Source organism: Thamnophis sirtalis, unplaced genomic scaffold (genome assembly GCF_051295495.1).
Source record: "Thamnophis sirtalis isolate CommonGarterSnake01/CBP01778 unplaced genomic scaffold, rThaSir2_p1.2 scaffold_3, whole genome shotgun sequence".
NCBI lineage: Eukaryota > Metazoa > Chordata > Lepidosauria > Squamata > Natricidae > Thamnophis > Thamnophis sirtalis.
The window spans coordinates 121,592,840-121,609,857 of NW_028261383.1; the positions used below are offsets into that span (position 1 = coordinate 121,592,840).

Here is a 17,018-nt window from a genome sequence, read left to right on the forward strand (position 1 = left end):
CCCCGACTGCTCCCAACCGCCCACAGCCAAGAAGGTCCAGAGGCGCCAGATGCGAAGTCCCCATTCAAAACGCAGACGCGGGTCTGGAGTCCCACCTGGGAGGCAGAGACAGGCGGGTACGAGATGGAAGGAAGGGGGGGGAGGAGAAGGTGGTGGGAAGAGCTGAGGGGGGGAGAGGAAGGGAAGAATCAGCCCATCCAGGTGGGCGAGGCGGAAACCCACGTTCTTTATCACCAAGGCCGGCAGTTTTCCTGCTTCATGTCGGCTCCTCGTCCTTGTGATGCCGCTGGCGATGGAAGGGGCCCCTCCTGAGTGGTGCTGCTGCCCCCCACCCCCGCCGGTTCCGGGAAGGCGACAAAGAGGAGGAGGAGGAAGCCGAGCGACAGCGGGCCGGCGATGTTACCCAGTGGCGAACCAGAGGAGAAGGAGGGGCCCTGTCGCCCGGCCGCTTGTGCGCCCGCGCACTCTAAAGAACGCCTAAGCAGTCACCCCCACCCCCACCGCAGGGAAGGAGCTCTTTCTGCGCATGCTCTCCGTAAGCCCGCTTCTGCGCAAAAGCTGGAGCGAGGGTTCGTGGAAAAAAATGTCTTTTTCCATGCTACGTTTTCTCTCAATTTCCCCCCCTCTTCTTTAAAGAGGAGGAATAATTTTTCGTGTTGGGGTGAAATATTGGTTTATATAGGAAGGGTTCACGTGTTCCTTGTATTTTTGACAAAGTGAGTGACGCGATAGGTTAAGGAGGTTAGGATAGATTTAGCCCTTTGCTTAGATGAGCGATTATTTGGATTGTCAGCCCAAGCAAACAAATAAGAAAAAAAAGTATTCATGCTTATTTCACAAACCTTAATAATAAAGATAAACTTTCCAGGAACCCACTGCTTAGTCATTCAATCATCTGCTTCTGTGACACTAAAGGAGAAAAAAAATAACGACAACTTCAATGTAGTTTTTGTGGAAGTAGCTCATACAAAATATTGCATTTTAGGACTGCCTGGAATAATTGGGCGTCCAAGAGGACTTGCATAATTTCAAGCTTTTAAAGAATGATGGATGAAAAGATAAAAGATAGTTTGTTTGCTGTATTGAATGTTTTCCTACAAAGGAAGAAGCAAAATAAAAATTGGAAGTGTTCTGGTTTATACACTAGATTGTGGAGTTTAACATATGAATGCAAGAGAAGTTTGCTCAGGAAAGATACCACTTTGATCCCCTTCTCTGAAATAACTTTAGGAGCAGCTTGTGGAGACATTCTGTCGTATACAGGTAGTCCTTGACTTACAACCATTCATTTACTGACCAAAGTTACAGCGAAACTGAAAAAGTGACATCATGGTTTTTCACTTTGCAACACCCCCATGGTCAGGTGATCAAATTTCAGACATTTGGCAACTGGCTCATATTTATGATGGTTTCAGGTCACCTTTTTGGACCTTCTGACAAGCAAAGTTAATGGGGAAGCCAGATTAACTTTACAACTGTGTTACTAACTTAACAACAGTGGTGATTTACTTGACAAGTATGGCAAGGAAAGTTGTAAAATAGGGCAAACCTCACTTAACTGCCTCACTTAGCAACGTAAATAGCAATAGCACTTATACATATACTGCTTCATAGTGCTTTTATAGCCCTCTCTAAACAGTTTACAGAGTCAGCATCTTGCCCCCAACAATCTGGGTCCTCATTTTACCCACCTCAGAAGGATGGAAGGCTGAGTCAACCTTGAACCTGTTGAGATTCGAACTGCTGAACTGAGCTAGCAGTCAGCTGAAGTAGCCTACATACTGCACTTTAACCACTGCACCACCTCGGCTCTTGTTAAAGTTTCCTTGCCAGGTCTCAAGAGGTGATCAAATGACCCCAAGACACTGTAACCATCATAAATACATGCCAGTTGCCGAGCATCTGGATTTTGATGCTGTGATGGTCACAAATATTAAATAATTAAATTGGTAAAAAAAGTACTTCCTTTTATATATCACCATAGCATAAAGCACTGCTACAGCATTATGATTAATAAAGGTGGATTTAGTGTGAAGCTTGAATAAGAAGAAATGCCTCAACTGGTATAGGTCACTAACAAATGGCAATACTGATGTATTGGAACTTCTGACATATTCAATAACATCTGTTCTTTTATTTTAGTTGCCATGAAATTGCCGTGGGAAAAGATTGTATTGCTATTGTTCATGAAGTGGAAGTCTGCAGTGAATACTCAACCGTGCACTTTAAACAAAGGGCCGTTACTGAATTTTTAACTGTCAAAGGAATCCAATTGAAATTCATTACTGTACCCTATGCAGGCTGTTTATGATGATGACTATATTGATGTGAGTACTATACTATGCATCTCTGGTCTAAAAAATGTGAAGATGATAAACCATGATACAGAATGAAGTGGACAATCTGTGATTGTAACCAAGGAGCTTCACATGAGAACATTGATAAACTAGTCAAGAACTGTCAGCAGATCACTCAAAGGGAAGTTGCTGTATTTGATCAAAAACTTGACACTTTACAAGAATGTGTGGGTCAGGTTGTTGAATATCAGAAGGTTTATGCAACATGAGCTCATTGTAAATTAGAGGCTCAGAAAAGTAAGCAGGAGGAAAAAAACAAAGCAGGGTTGCCACTGATCTGTGCTCCTAAAACAACAAAGGCCAAGGGATATTTCACTTGTAATTACGTGATAGAACTTTGTTAAGACACAATGTGAATGGTTGTCAGGAGAATTTTTTGCAGGTAGCCCTTGACTTGTGACCCTTCAGTTAATGACCAAACTTATGATGCTGAAAAAAGTGATCTATGACAGGTCTTTGTACTTAATCAGACCATCACTAAAATCATGTGATCAAATTCAGATCCCTTGGCAACTGGCATGTATTTATGATTTACAATGGGGTCAGGTGATTGCCATTTATGTCTTTTCCAGGGGACTTCCAACAAGAAAAGTCAATGGGGGAACCATATTCACTTAATGACTATGATTTGCTTAATGATCATGGGAAAAAGTCATAAATCAAGTATGACACTTAACGATGGAAGCTCCAGTCTCAATTATGGTCATGTCAAGGACTCCCTATACTATACTATAAATGCATCTGAAGGTCTCTCAAATCTAGTTGGGCCATCAGGACTGGGGTCCCAGAGCACTGGTGAAATAATAATATGATTCCAGTACAGGTAGTGCTCAACTTACAACAGTTCATTTACTGACGGTTCAAAGTTACAACAGCACTGAAAAAAGTGACTTATGGCCTTTGAAGCATCCCCATGATCACGTGATCAAAATTCAGATGCTTGGCAACTGGTTCATACTTATGACTGGTGCTGTGTCTCAAGGTTATGTGATCCCCTTTTGCAACCTTCTGACAAGCAAAGTCAACGGGGAAGCTAGATTCACTTAACAACCAGGTGACTAACTTATCAGCTGCAGTGATTCATTTTATAACTGTGGCAAGAAAGGTCGTAAAATGTGGCAAAATTCATTTAACACATGTCTCACTTAATAACACAATTTTTTGCCTCAAATAGTCGAGGACTACTTGTATTATAAACACAATATTCCTTTTTTGTCTTGTTTGAATAATTAATAATAATTGATTAATATTTATTAATTCACTGTATTTCGCTTTCTTATGTACCATCCAGAGTCACTTGTGAAATGGATAGCTATTTAAATTTGACAGATAAATAAATATAACAACATTTCTGGTCGCTATAACATTCAAATGTTTAATAAGTAATTAGTAATTACTAAGTGAATGTGACATGTCCAAAAGGCCAGTTTCTGAAGGCAGATACAGACAGGGTCAGAAAACAATATAGTTCCACATAACATTTTCATAAACTTAAAAAATACGGCATTTATTATCTAGTGTAGATAAGTACCAACTGACCTGTATCACATCTGATTATCAGAATAACTAAAGAAAAAGCTTTAACAAATTAAAGAATTAACAATTACTCAATTTTTACATTTCAGTTAGGGAAACTTCCTTGTCTCCCTTAATAATTAATCATTTCAAAACTTCACTATTTTATGAAAATATGTTTAGTTTAAATATACTGTGTTACGAAGTTCATGTTGCAAGCCAAGATTCTCATGAAGTTGTCACTCCCTACATTTTCTGAAATCAGCGTTTCTTCTCGTCAAAAATTTTTGATTGCCAGAGCACTGCTTTGCATCATTCAGCAGAGAAGCTTCCTCAAGCATGATGTCCTTCAAATTCATTAAAATTTCCATAAACTCCCACTCAAGGGCAATGTTCCCAGACCACTATTTTTGCCAAGCAAATCCTTAAACCTTACTAAACCAGCTGGGGAAAATAACGGAGTGGCATTTACTCCTTCAGTGTCCTACAGAGTTTCCAAATTAATCCTTCCATTGCCTCGCCCTGGCAAGGCTAGTGAAAGCTATAGTGGCAGCCCCACAAGGGTGCCTTGTAATGCTTTCAGCCTTTTACTTATACATAGATTGATACTCTGGGCTTCATGATTTGTAGTCTCTTCTAATGTAGTATCCATTATGGCTTCATGGGTGATGATTATGGCTGCAAGGGGACAACAGTGACCTCTATCTCAGTTCCTCACATCCAGTCAATATAACCATGGTACGGTGTTTCTTCTTTGTGCAGTAGCTATTCTCTCTTCTTCACAAGGAATCCACTCCAGTCTTTCCTCTTCTATTTTCTCACGTATTCCATTCCAGATTTCCAGATCTGAGATCCTTTGCCTTTACTGTTCTTCTAACATGTCTATTTTAGTATTTTCCATCCAATTCCTCTGTCTCCATTCAATGGCAGGATTCAACAGGATGTTTTATTTTTTCTCCCTCTAGCTTGCATCCACTCACTTCCTCATTCTATCCTTCTCATGCCTTTGTCATGCTGTCAATTTCTTTCTTATTCTTCTCACAGCTTCTCTGGTTACTGTTTTCTAATTGGGCAACCTGCAAAGAAATGGGACTCCTGATAGAAACTTCACTACCCACTATTGCAAATTTCTCCAATCACACTCCAGGGGTGGGTTTCTGCCGGCGTTACTGCCGGTTTGCAACCCATGCGCAATGTACGTGTGTGTGAGCTGCACACGCATGCACAGAACAATTTACAGTAAACTGCGAGCCCGCAGTCACCAAAATTCAAAATGATGGAAGTCAAGCGGCGGCGATGGAACAAGTTCAGGGGCGTGTCAGGCCTGGGTTGTTGCCGGTTCTGCGACCCAGGCCTGAATTCCACTACTGGTTTGGCTGAACTGGGCCGAACCGGCAGGAACCCACCTCTGTCACACTCCCTATTGGTGCTTGTTCTTCATACAAAAATGGAAAAACTACTTGCACTTTCCCTCTGCACCGCCCTGAAGTGCAACCCAGAAACCTGCAACAGTCTCTGTCCTGAGGACCAAAATCCTGCACTAGTATTAACAACAACATCCCAATTAAATTTCTTCTAGCAGATAAATCTTGAGATAGTGAATGTCAATTATCTATTATAGTCAAATTTTAAAAAATCAAAATATGGTCTCTAAAATATTTGGATTCTTGTGAGTTATCAAGAAAGGTGTGGGATCCAATATGCGAAAGCAGAGATAGATTTGAAAAGAAAACAAATTGGACATCATAAAAGTACTCTGAGAGCTGCCTGACTTCTAAGAAAAATCTGATGTGAATGTAATGACGGTTGTTTCCGTTTCATCTTACCCGCGCTTTGCAATGTTCAAGCTGTACGTTTGTAAATAAATACAAATATTGACTTTTTAGGAATGGACTTTCCAAAGGAAGTCATTTGAGATAAACGCTGGACTGTTGACCTTCATTTCTTAGGAAAATATGATAAGGCTGATTCCTAATGGCCTTTTTAGACTTCCAGTGAATGGACATAGGTAGAAACTTGCCGCAATTCTTAAAAGCTGTTATAAATTAATTTTTATTTTAAGTTGCTGCCAATGTCTTTTATTGTTAAAAAAAAACCCTAAAGAATTGATTCTTGCTCCTTCCTGCCAGGATTTCTTTTTTGGAAGGTAACATGATTTGGCACAAGGTTAGGGGATCTGTATGCCACCTTTTATTTACTCCACACTACACCCTCTCCTCAGGAGGCATCTAGGAAAGACAGTTATGGATATTTTCATATTATTTATAAAATCTGCATCACTGTTTCTACTTTTTCTCTTCCCTTCCCAACTAAGATCCCACTAGCACCATCAGAAGTACTTGCTTCAATGTCTTGATGGTTTGAATTGCCATTTTCTCTTCCTTTCTCCAGGGACTCTTTGAGATTGGACACCGAGAGTGCCCATAACACTCCAAATGTGGGTGATATCAAAGATTTAAATGGTACCATTTGTTTATATTTTTAGTCTTTGGTATCAATCTATAATACTGGATATGTTTTTTCTCTTTCTCCCTGCTTTTACATAGTCATCACTTGCATATTCTTTTAAAATAAATAACCAGGAAGTTCAAAGTGGAGTATTAGCTCAAAAAGTTGACCTTCGCTGCATCATTGCCTAAAATGTATGCAGACTAACACTGGTGGTGCCTGCCTGAAAACCAAACATGACTCATGGAAATTTGCAGTAGGTTTTGTAGGCTGCCACTCTCCTCTAAGGTATTTCGTGCCAAGGTTTCTGTATACATACAGAACTGAGTGCCAACATCTAACATCACAAGATCAATGAAGCAAGCTGCAAAACAAAACGGGGTTTGATCTCGTAGCCTATCAAATGACAATCTTTAAAAGCAGATTATCATGGACCTTTGCATAAATTCGACAAAATCTCATCAAAGACATTCATTTATTTAGGTTAGAACATTGGTATGCTTAAATTCTGAAGTGAAGTCTTGATGGATAATTTTAAAGCAAGAGGATTAAGTATCAAACTGGTTCTGTGAATGTTCCATACACACAATGCTATCTTTACAGACAGCACAACAGTGATGGGAATGAGAAATGAGTCCTCCAGGGTATCCTCCCTTTCATACGCAGGGTTGCTTTTGACCCATATAAAGGGCCTTTTGATCAAACCAATATTTTTAAGGCATGGTGTTTGTCTGCCCTATTCCCAATCTTTGTAGCTCCTTGGGGAATTGACAAAGTGGCTATTGCATGTGGTCGCTGCTTTAAAATATGTCTGCAAGAAAACAAGCAAGCACAGAGAGCACCACAGGGACACACACAGACACCCTTGCTGCAAAATAAATACTGCCCATTAAATGGACAGGAACTTTTAGAACCTTAGAATGGAAGCAGAATTACACCAATCAGAGCAGGAGTGCAGCATGATTTACTATGTTAACCCGCAATAGCTTACCAGAATTTGAGGTGTGGGGAGAAGAGTAAAATGCCAAGGATTTCTCCAGGGATTTTCTCCATACTAAGTACATAATCTATCTCTAAGCTATATTTCCCATCCCATCCTGTTCAAAGTCTCAATACTGTACTATATAGCGTTTAGTCTACATAGTCTGAACAACTGTGTGAACCACACAAGTGGAAAGCTTGAGAAGAAAAAAATGAAAGTGATGAATGTAAATATGCTCACATGAAGTATGGCAGCTCCAGACAAAGCAAGCATGAAAGCAATTCCTTTCTTTCTCTCAGCCCAACATAATGGAGATATCTCTACAGCATTGTACAGGACCAGATAACTGGTAAAGTAAAGAGTCAGGGGGAGGAAGAGAGAGGGAGTTGTGGGAGAGAGAGAGAGAAGGGAGGGAGGGAGGGAGAGAGGGGGGGAGAGAGGAGATTGAGGCGGGAGAGAGAGGAAAGAGAGAGAAAGGAGAGAGAGGAGGGAGAGAGAGAGGAGGGAGGGAGGGAGAGAGAGAGAGAGAGAGAGAGAAATGAGTAAAACTTCACTCTCTTGCTGCATTTTCTGTATGATGACTAACACCTTAAGAATTTGTTTTTGAAATTCATTAAGGATAGTTGAAAAAAGCACTTTAAGAATGGAAAGCAATTGGGTAGAATTTTGTTCTGAATTTTGTTCTAAGTCTGAAAAGCTTAGGTGGAAAAATACTATAGAGGATAACAGCATCTGGACCGAAGAGTTCTAACAATGAATTTCTGTGTTCCTTTCTTAATAGCCTTGCTTTCTCAGTTGCTAGCTAAACAAGCTCCTACAATAAAACATCTGTGGCTGTAGGATAAAATCTGCTGTCTTACATCTTGCCTTATATGGATGGCTCCATTGCAAAACAATGATCCAGGCAAGCTTCTTCAAGTCGTAGATGTTTCCAAAATTGGGGGAAGGAAGGAAAATAAGCCAGGTGGTCAACTTCATATTTGTGTTCATTACTTGATTTCAACCCTTGGTGGGCCGTTCCCCAACTGCAGCTAATCACACTATCAAAATATCCTGGCATTTTCTTTTTCCACTTTAACTCTCTGATGCAACCTTCATCTCATCCATAGACCAAGAGTGAGACTGAGCCTTAAGTCATCCTTAGCCATATTGTGTTAAAGTAGTATTTCTTCGCTTATTCTGACACCATCCAAGGGCACCTTTGAAGTGTACAAAGCCCCACTAAGTCCAGCCTGGCAGCAGCTGGAAACAAACTGTAAAAGCAGGGACAGGGATCAGCAATGGGGACAGCTAATGTTATGCTGATATTCCTCAATGATTCCTGATGATTCCTCAATGGAGGAGTACTTTGAATTAACATTGATAAAAGAGCCAACAACAAACCCCAGATCCAACAGTGCATGCACCTTGCACGAGCTATTTGCAATGCAGGAGTTGCATTGCAACACTGCAACCACCATCTTATATACTGTATCAGGTTTGTTTTTATCCCACCTTTATTATTTTTGTAAATAACTCAAGGCAGCAAACACGTACAATATTCTTTCCTCCTTTTATTATCCCCACAACAGTAACCCTGTGAGGTGAGTTGACTCGAGAGAGAATGACTGGCCCAAAGTCACCATCCTGGTGCCTTAAACCACTAGACAGACCTGACCAAATCCTGTTCCTTGAGGTCCTGTTGTCTGGATCCGGAATTTGATGGATACCGAACGAGTGTCAAATCACCAACATTTCCAACCCCTGGTTAAAATAATGATTCTTTATTTAAAATAAACATTTCCTAGACGATCTGCATCAATTAGTAATAGCAAGAACACTTAGACTTAATACCATTTCCTGGTGCTTTACAGCCCTCCCGAAACGGTTGACAGTGTCAGCATATTTCCCCCAACAATCTGGGTCTTCATTTTACTGATCATGGAAGGTGAGTCAACCTTGAGTCAGTCAGGATCGAACTGCCAAACTGCTGGCAGTCATGAAGCAACATTGGAGATGATCACCTGAATAGCTGAAATAGACATCCACTATCAAACCACTGAGGAAGATTTGTATATTATTATGTGGATTGTGTGTATTTGTTTACTTCTGTCATGTTCTCATCATACTCTAAATAAGAAATAATTATAATAGGCCTAGTTTGACTTATAATAAATAAGACTTATAATAAATAAGTAATAGACGGAGTTTGTTTTTGTGACATTTATTTCGCTTCCGTAACCATGGAAAAAGCACTGAAGTCTCTCCTGTATAGGGAAGTACTATCAATAACACACATCCCCCGCTTCACCTCTGAAACCTCACAGAACTCATAGTTTCCAAGAGTAATTATACAGTCTACAAGCCCAAAAGTTGATATTCCTGAGAGACACAGCTGGGAGTCTCACAAAACCTAAATAAATGCCCTGCCCGATAGTGCATTCCAAAACTTTTCTATGCTCTGAGGAAATCTTTCCAGCCCTAAAGGTTAATGTATTTCTAGCAAGCTCACAGCAAACAGTGTAGCAATCATTGAAGTGGGTGGAGGGTATTAGATAAATCGTTTTATGTAAAAAGAAAATCCTAAACTGAAGGCAGATTATGAAACATTAAAAGACAAAAGCACTATGTAAATTGCAATTAAAATGATACCGTAGCAACAAAACAGCTGGAGCAGCAGAGGATATCAGTTAATTTTAATAAAAAATATGAGGAAGTTTTTGTTGTCTGATTAAAAAAGAAAGCAGACACACAAGTGCACTTCAGGGTTAGGGAGCTAAAATGATGGAAATGTCTATTTTTGTATTTCTATGTTCCACAGTCGGTGTGTGAGAGAGCATATCTCAAAGTTGGAATAATATTCACAAATAACATATTCCTCCAGACTTTTTAGAGATTTGAAAAGACTGGGGATATTTCCAAGATTTTGAGATTCTCAGTTGTTTTAAAAACAAAATGATAGCATGCAATTTGCTGCATTTGAATTCCCAAATGGGTCTCCTACCTCCTCACAATCCACCTTTATTCACTTCAAACAGGAAGAGAGGAACTAAGTAAAAAAATGTACTGTATGTTGGATAGTATAAAAAATGTAGTGTATGTTGGTTAATTCCTAAGCTAACCTTGTAACAACAAATGTTGCCAGTCAAACCCTCGGGGAACCATTATGGGATATGGTAAGTGTTGGAAAACCTTGACTTGCAATGTTTCTTTTTCAGGTTAGCCAAATAGCTTTCAAGATTATTTGCCATGGGAATTATGTTGAAGCAACTATAGAAATCAATGACAGGAGATAGTACAAGGTTTTGGACTGAGTCAGTATATGCTAGTCACAGCCAGTTAAGAATTTGCCAATCAGGCAAATGTATTTGAGTCTGGGAACTGTGATGGATTAAATGAGATTTCAAAACCCTGAAACTGAGACAAGCTATATGTTAGAAGTTATGGTGTGTGGATAATATTGAACTCTATCAATAAATCATTACCATTTAGCTGATTAATCTATTGATTGAACTTTAAAGCTTACAAAATAACTAAAAATAGTGCTCTATGGGCAGAAGATAGGATACAAATTATAAAAATAAGTAACAAAAGAATTGAACTTAAGAAAACAAATTACATAAGTACTTTCTTTTCCAGGACTTGAAAGGAATAATCAAAACCTGTCTTCAAGGAGAATTATTTTCTTCTTGTTTTCTTGCTCTTGACCTTTGATTTGCAGCTGGAGTTATAGAGCTACAGATTTATGGAATGCAAAAACCTTCAATTGTCATAATGGAAACTCTCTTTATGAGAGAAAAAAAAAACACTGACAAAATACCGCATGTGTCTGAAAAATTTAGTACCACTAGTGGACAAGTGGCAGCTTTAAATTTTCTCCCTTCATTTAGCTTATTTAGAAGATGTAAGGCTACTACACAGAAACAACTCACCAATACAAATCTGCAATTATTGATAGTCCAGGGAGTCCTGGTAAAATATAATTAAGGATGATTGCAATGTGCAAAATGGAGTATTGGAAAATACATAGGTTGCAGTGGCTACATATACGACTGAGTTTTAAAATTACAATTCTCAATCCTAGAAATCAAGTTTAGAATCTCCATGGGGAAATCTTAGTGCAAATATTAATAATTAGGTTGGGATGGCACAATGAGAACAAGCAGTAACATTACAGACTTTATAAGAGCTGACAGAAGGTTCTTGAATCAGGCCTACTGTGTTTAGATGCTATATTCAGTGGTACATTCCATTTATATCCCACATGCATATTACGGTGAACACTGTGTTGGCGTTATTGGACATTTGTCCTCAAGGGACTGACGATAGCAAGTGCTTATTCAAGGAAAATTAACTTCCAGTACTTCTGCACTGATAAGCATATTTGTACTTTTCATTTTTTTAAAGTCAGGGAGAGAAAAGGAAATCAGACCAGATGAGGTTTTGTTAATAGAACACTTTTTATAATTTCTGCTGATAAAGCCACTCTGAAAAGCAGTAAGCAACCTTGGTCGAATTCTTGGCAGTCAAATCTAGTCACCCTCCAATTAAATTGCAGCAAGAACAGGAGAATTTAGGTCACTGTTTAGCTCTCTAGAATTCACTCTGAACACTTCTTTAAATATTTAAGACATAGCTGTTTAATTAAGTCTGGCCATTTAAAAAAAAGGCATCGTTCATTCAAAAATATGTTCATGGTTATGTTTGTTCTCTTTTCATATTTTTAACATTAAAAATATTGTATAAATCTCCATGCAACATAAAAGAAACTGTTTAACTATACCTAGAGGCTGAACATTTTTCCTCTTTGGACTGCTTTTAATAGAGACTTGTAATGTTTCTCCAAAGCAGTGCTTTATCAGTGTGAGGATCAGTGAAAAGATGCTACCTGATTTGCTTTGATAACACAGCTGATTTATGTGGGATAATGGCGGTAAAGAAGTTAGACCCAAGAGCCTCTGTTGTATGCCACCTAGAATCACTTGCCTTGAAAAGAACGACTATATAAATTGGTTTAATAAAAATAAATAAATAAACTAATCAGTTCACTTCTTATAATATTGTGCCTCTCCATTGACTCATCAGTGACTATGTCTGCTTAATCACAGTTTGTAGAAGCCCAGCAAGTTGGGTTCATGAACCTACTAAGCCATCAACCGGTGTTAATAAAACCAGTGGTTAGGCATCAACACACTGACTCTAAACTAAAGAAAGCATACTATTACAGTATCCACTCAGCACTTAACATGGATTGAAGGGAAAAAATAGATAGGCTTCCCCAACTGGTTCACTGCTCTATTTATACAGAATATAACAGAGGCAGCATTTGTATATCTAAATAAATTATCTGTTGGTAAAACAATCACAATGCCTTGCTACTACCATACATTTGAATATTAGGCTCATCAGAAGCTTCTTTATATTATTGATCAGCTTAGGTCTCATTATCAATAGAACACTCCTCTGGGCCCACTTCAGATACAGTATATTGCAATGAATTTTATTGATTATCTTTTTAGCAACTTTCCAAGGTTCATAATTGTCTCATCGGTGGCTACATTTGCTTAATCATAGTTTATAGGCTGAAGCACAGCAAGCGTGTTTTTTTCAATGTTGTTTGAAAATGTTGAAAATTAAACCTGGATTTTTTTACAAGCAAAACATGGACTTTACTGCTGAACCACTTCCTTCTTATGGAGTGTTTACAGATGCGGACAAATATATTGGTATCCCTCCACTTTTTCAAAGTGTCTGCTTTAGGGACAATGGAGTAAAGAATGTTAGATGTTGTTTACTTGTGGCAGTTTCAACTTATTTCATAGCAGGATTCTTAGGGGAAAATGAAGGGGTACCAATATTGTGGCCACATCTGTGTCCTGCATTCTTTTGCTAATACAGCAACCTTTTTCTGAACCAATGACCTCCAGAATGTATTTGTTAAATTTATTTTTGCTTTTTCTCAGAATAGAATGATTATCACTCCCTTTATGCTTTTTTTATAATAACAGTCCTGTAAGGGAGGCTTGTTATGACACAATCCAGTGAGCTTCTATGATGAAGGATATATTTGAATGTGAATGCCAACCCAGAAGCTGACCTGACCAAAGCCATCTTGGAGCTTTAGTGTTGCTACCCTGGAGCTGAGGGATGGTGGGGGAGGGGTTAGAGATAGCTGCGGTTTTTAGCCAAAATAAAATGCTTCTTTTGGGAACTAAGGACATTTTCACACCTGGCTGGAGGAAGGAGGAGTGATGTCACCAGGCAACCAGACAGCATTGTGATTGGACTATGTGACTGATTGTTTGGGGTTGAGGGAAAACTTTTACCTTTTTTTATTATAAATTTTATTTTTTATTTTCAAAAACAAACACAACACATAAAATCTTCCTTCTTTACATACTGTAGAAAATGTATCAGTTGGTTAAAAAAGGCTTTCATGCATCTCTTCCAAAGTCATCAAGCATAATTCATATTAACTCAAGTATTTTAACTCAAATGTTTATACATGTTACCCTTATACCTCCATTTTTATTTGACTATAATTGTTTAAACGTCCTTCATCATAACATATACCAAGATTTAGTACATAACCACATGCTGGCATTTCATTTAATATTTCTGAAATCCTTCAATAACACTGAATCCTTATGTCCTATTCTAGCTAAACATCCATAATATTTAATAACAAACTTTTCTAATCCTCCTTTCCAAATTACTGTTTGCAATTTTCACCCAGTTTCCTTATATTGTACCCATACATATATATATATAGGTTGTCATCATTATCCCTCCTTTATTTAACTATATCCTGCATCATAACATTTTCCCCCTAATAATCAAAACTTAACTTTTACTTTTAATTAGGTGAAAACCACGGGAACCTTCAGAGTCGTTTTTCACCAGATCTGTGCCAATATGATATATCCAATAAAACTATTCTTTGAGGAATCCACCTTCCTTGCTTGCTATGGTTACAGTACTTGGAACCCTGACAGTGGACTTCAGATCTTGCCAGCGCCTTAACCAGCAGGCTGCATACATTAGCCTTTCATAATTCCCAGCCAACACAACCAATGATCATAGTGGCTAGTGATTATGAGAGATGGCTCCCTCCAGCTGAAAGGCAGGGCTTGCTGAGATAAACAGAAAATGTCTCAGAATCTTGAATGTTGCCTAGGTTGCATCATAACACTGAAAAGTAATGTCGATAGCTTAGTACCATGCATGATTCCAGCTCTATGATTTAATTAGCTAACAATGATTTTTAAAAGTTGTAGGCCACTACATTGTGGGAACCCAGATTCTCCCAGTTGCTGAATACACATGCTGCAGTATTGTCCCTCTCCCTAGTCGAGCCGATATTGTGAAGGGATTGTAGCTTTGGATTCTCTGTTTTGCCAATATGTTTTCCTCATATTGCGTAAGCTGTGGAGGACAGAATTATATTGCAATGCTCATCACATCTCATAGCTAGCATCAAAAGGACTCCTTTCTTCACAGCCTTATGTAAGCCAGAGCCTGATTTACTCTTTTTATACTGCAACAAAAAAAGGTCACAGATTTCAAGCGATGTTCCCTGTGGACACAAAGGGAAGTTGCATAAGGCATACTGATAGCTGCAAAAACCACAATGTTCATACCCCTGCCGTCATTTGCTACTTTTCCCACACAAACCACGATTACGGAAGTATTTCTATCTATACTTTATCTATGCCATGTAGTTCACAAATTATTGTGTCAGATTGCAGCCAATTGCTTTGTGTGTGGGGTGTGTGTGTGTGTGTGAGAGAGAGAACAATTTGCATGTATCAGTAATGACTAGTTACCAGTTAAGCATTTCATTCTTTTGCTATTTAGCCTTCTGTCTTGTGACATTTTATGAAACAGTATCCACTGTTCTTTTAAATTGGCATAGCAGGAAGTACTAGAACGTCTTGTACAAGAATTCTGTCTTGCTAGACTGGTACAAGTTAAACGAGTTCTGTCAGCTAAAAAAATAATCTACAAAAGCTCCGAAGCACTATTCTCTTTAGATAATCATCTAATCAGATTTTGTTCTGATTATTTCATAAAGTAACTTCTGTGCCAGTTTTAATTGTGCAAGGAAATCTCTCTGATCCACATGCATTTAAATGAATAATTGTTTTTTTTTTAAAAAAATTGTGAAATGCCACTCTAAGGAAACTAGATGCAGAACCTCAATACTTGGGTACAGTATGGCCTCCATGAATAAAGGTGTGCCTCCCATGAAGAGGCAAACAGAAAGGAATCAGGACATTTGATTAGCATGTTGCTGTTTCATACAAAAAGTCCCATTGTCTTATGACCAACCTGTACCATTTGGTCTCCTTGCCCACTCCCCAAAGTCTCTACTGAACAGTCCTCCTAAAATTTGGCAGAATTTCTTCACCATTTTGATGTAGGATTTGTAGTTGTGTAAGTTTGTAGCTCCAAAAATTAAGATATTTTGCCTTTTGTTCTATTTATATTTTCCCAAAATGTTAAATATGACCTGCCCACACCCCTGCTCAACTATAGATATTTGCAATAGGGCTAGCCTACTTCTAATATTTTCTCATTCCATCTTACACTATTGGCTACAAGATCTGGAACTACATATCTGCATAAAAAAGAATGCATTTCAGCTTAAAAAAAGGAATACAAAACCTAACAACCTCAGTAAATGAAACTGAGGATCCTGCTAAACTCTTGTTAAAAATATATAGCAAGGCTAAAGAGAAAATGAAATGTGATGGCTCAGTGGCTAAGATGCTGAGCTTGTCAATCAGAAAGGTCAGCAGTTTGGTGGTTTGAATCCCTAGCATTACATAACGGAGTGAGCTCCCGTTACTTGTCCCAGCTTCTGCCAACCTAGCAGTTCGAAAGCATTTAAACATGCAAGTAGAAAAATAGGAACTTTGGTGGGAAGGTAACAGTGTTCCGTGCACCTTTGGTATTTAGTCATGCAGGCCACATGACCACAGAGACGTCTTTGGACAGCGCTGGTTCTTTGACTTTGAAACAGAGATGAGCACCACCCCCTAGAGTCGGGAACGACTAGCACATGTGTGTGAGGGGAACCTTTACCTTTAAAGAGAAAATTACCCTCGTCATTAATAATAGAGTGAATAAAGATGATAGGTAAATAGTGTGGGAGTTGGTATTATTTGCTGTTTTTAATTATGTAAGTAAGTAAATAAAAATAGTAGAACAATTTTCTCCAACTTGGTGCCTCCAGAAGCATTGGATGGCCATTTCATCATCCAGCCAAGCTATTCTCAATCAGTGGTCATTCTGTGTGGGAATTATTAGTGTAATTGGAGAATACCATGGAAGCAATGTTCCCTCTAATTTTTTTTCAGTGTGAGCAGAAAAGTATAGTGTTTGAGCGGCATATTTTCATGCCTGAGCACCTGAATTTTTTTCACAGATGTCACCTAAGACAACAACAAAATCAGTATTATTTGAAACTCAAAGTTATGTTTATTCAAGGTACCCGCTTAATTAAAAGTGTTATATAATATCAGTATCACTTAACAACGCTCCTGCTTAGCAACCAAAATGTTGGCTCAGAAAGTCTGGCATTTGAAGCACGCAAGTCTTAAAGCTGTTGTTACAAGACCCTTGCACCCCTAACCCTTTAGGGGAAAAAAAACCCAGGGGTCTTCAAACGTGACAGCTTTAAGACTTGTGGACTTCAACTCCCAGAATCCCTCCCTGAGGGGAATTGTATATTT

General features: G+C 38.6%; 1 protein-coding gene across 1 annotated transcript in view; it reads right to left on the bottom strand.

Moving 5' to 3' along the window:
* The window catches only part of SEC14L1 (SEC14 like lipid binding 1), a 32,169-nt gene extending 31,733 nt beyond the window's left edge, over positions 1-436 (bottom strand). The window contains exon 1 of the mRNA XM_014051671.2: positions 223-436. The gene's annotated coding sequence lies outside the window, so the exon portion shown is untranslated. The remainder of the gene's footprint in view (positions 1-222) is intronic.
* Positions 437-17,018: the final 16,582 nt, after the last annotated feature.